The sequence below is a fragment of the Olea europaea genome, unplaced genomic scaffold (assembly GCF_002742605.1).
Source record: "Olea europaea var. sylvestris unplaced genomic scaffold, O_europaea_v1 scaffold1735, whole genome shotgun sequence".
In the NCBI taxonomy this organism is placed as follows: Eukaryota; Viridiplantae; Streptophyta; class Magnoliopsida; order Lamiales; family Oleaceae; genus Olea; species Olea europaea.
In genome coordinates, this window is record NW_019235059.1 from 8,917 (window position 1) to 11,941 (window position 3,025).

The 3,025-nt window shown below is 32.6% G+C and overlaps 1 long non-coding RNA gene across 1 annotated transcript; it reads right to left on the reverse strand.

The window, feature by feature from the left end:
* Positions 1–1,222: 1,222 nt before the first annotated feature.
* Positions 1,223–2,579, reverse strand: LOC111377855. Its single transcript, XR_002699782.1, has 2 exons — positions 2,438–2,579; positions 1,223–1,464 (listed from the first exon to the last, which is right to left on the reverse strand). It is a non-coding gene; the product is annotated as an uncharacterized LOC111377855 (long non-coding RNA).
* Positions 2,580–3,025: the final 446 nt, after the last annotated feature.

Here is a 3,025-nt window from a genome sequence, read left to right on the forward strand (position 1 = left end):
CCATCAAGGATTCATTAATCACAATATCCCAAAAATTAAATTAAATAAAAAACAAGCCCAAATGTCTAACAATTCCAACCCGATAATAAACAGCCAAATAAAGTAATAGCCCAAATAAAACCACGATCCAATCCACACAAGGCCCACTTAACTGGAGTTGATGATGGTGAGAGGCGAGAGAAAGCCCAATCCACGTATAGACTCAATCAACTAGAGACGATGACGACGAGAGGTGAAAGCGAGACTACGACGACAAGCAACGAGAAACCCGAGACACTCGACCATGAATTGAATGATTATCTCCCTAGAAATTGAAGACCACACAGGTGCGATGATAACCCAAAAAATTCTATCTCCAAATACACACGTAGAGAACGTCGCAGAGGACAAACAACCAAACGCCAATGATGCCCGAGACGCAAGTTCCGATCAGAGATTACTATGAATAGAGGATGATTGCAGCCTGCAGGATGACTGCCCAAGAAGCCAACCACGAGATACTTGAACAAAGAGCCAAAATCATATTTCACACGCTTGTGTAAATAATTTTAGGCTTTGATACCATGCCAATTTTGCGGAATGAATCTTTGTTATGTATTGCCTTACATTTATAAGGTACTATACATGTAAAGTAATTAATCCCAGATTCTATGCTATGTAATTATACTATACAAGGAAACTCAAAAATTAAATTGCTTAAGATAAGTGTGCGACAAATTAAGCCTCTAATAACTAGGTCTACCCAATAAAGCTACACTTGCTTCGAAAGAACAAGATATTTGATCCATGTAACATATTCTCACTACTTGTTCCAGAAATTCTGGAGTACAGAAAAATTTTAAATCGATAAGTCATTTTATGTACGAAAATAAAGTTTTCCTTTTCTAGGAAATACCATCCAAAGAAATGTTATTCTATCTCATATCTACCCATTAACCAACATTCTCGTCTTTTGTTTTGGAAAAAAATCTTGGGTATGGAATTAGGGTGCTGAAGAAAAAAAATTCTTTTCCTTGAAATATAATCAAAACAATTTATAATTCATAAAACTATGTCTTCTCCAATATTTTTCATTTTGAAACAAACAGAGAGCATGTTTTAGTTTAGTAACTCAGCATACAAATATTTTCATTTCCCTTTTTCTAACTATTTTCCTGAAATAACAATGTTATTATAGACTCTAGAAATGCATTGCATGAAGATTAAAAATAATAATAACAAGTGAAGGCAGGCTCAATGTGTCAATAAAATCATAAACTGTATCCTAAAATGTAAAGAACAGCAATAAGTAGCATGTACGTATGTCTACAATATTAGTATTACTATTCGTGTTGTAATAATATGTTGACAGAAGAATAAATCAATAGCCTCTAGAGTTTACCCATTTCCAGCAAAATCAAAGCGAAATGCACTAATTCCTTGGTTTTCTAGAGCACTGGCAATGTTGATCATGATGTTGAACTCCTGCATATTAAATATGAGAGATGAATCCCACCACTAGGCACTATCATTATAACTGACTGCCATTCTATCTAAACTTTTTGTAGAATTTCTTTTTAATAATAAATACAAACTCTCCAAAATTTATTCATATTTCAACGAATAACTAAAGTACGATTGCATGAGACATCAATGACTTCATCTCTATCACACGAGATTGAAGTAGGTTTATATTTCCAGCAACCATTCACCTATATTCAAATTTTTCCAGATTATGTACAATTGTGGTTGCCCTTGTTTTGATCATCAAATTTGTATGCAACATAAATTTAGGGTTATTTTGTTCACACTGCAACTGCAGATCTTAAATTTTACTGGAAATTTTTCTTTTTAGAACTTAAAACCCATTTTAGTATTAATTCAGGATGGTTAGATGAGCTGGACAATTCAAACGAGTTTTTCTTTGCCTCCAACCATCTAGGATTCTGATATAAATTTAGATTTTCAAATCTAAATATGGCTTTAGAAATTAAAGTAATAGACAAAAATCCATGGCTAGAATTTCTCTGTGGTAACTGACTACAGGTTATATAGTCATTAGTAAAGCTGGACTTTCCTTCTAAGCACTTAAATAAACTAATATTCATGTCAAAGTTTTGGCTGAATGATTTTCCCATGGGATTCCTTACATTATATAGGAATAAGTACAATCTAAATATGGTAAGTGTAATTACAACAAAAATACAATTATATACAGAAATATCCGTAGGTAATCTTGCTTAGTCAATTCTCCGTGGAAACACAAATTTATGGTAAGTGTAATTACAACATGAATTCAATTATATACAGAAATATCCGTGGGTAATCTTGCTTACTCAATTCTCAGTGGAAACACAAATTTATTGGCACTTCATAATACAATAAAAAGACATATGTCAATGGAAGTCGTGAATTTGACGACTGAGGAAAAATAACCAAACCAAAAGAACACACAAACCTTCGAAGATTGAAAACCATGGCACAAAACTACAATTTCTGTAGATTCAGTCTCATGCAACACGCCCACAAGTCTTTCATTACGCTTATTCAGTATCGCCATTTTCCGCTGCTTAGCTGCAGAAAAATTGTAGTTATTACCTAGTTTGGTAACCACAAAAATCTAAAAATTTAGTAAGTTCCACTAATTACTTTCTACATAAAAGGTGAGACCTTATAAACAAGATGAACTCTTCTACGTAATACAAATGGTGAAGGTATCAAATTTCAAGTAAACACTTCTATTTATTGAAGACCCAAAGTGGCATAGATTCAAACAAATTTTAGTTTCTTGACAAAATAAAACAACAACTATGCTTAGTATAACAAATCAAGCAATTGAAGAAGGGGAAAGAAAAAAAAGAAAGAGAAGTCTGGGATGGAGTAAAGGTGTAGGAGACTTGAAACATGACAATCATAAATTCTATTTTAGTACAGCTTGTGAGTGTTTCTAACAGATTGTTTAATTATTCTTAGTTTATGATATATGAGAAAAATCTCCTGTTTGTATGTATTCTTTATCCTAAATTAACTCTTTCAAATCGAATAA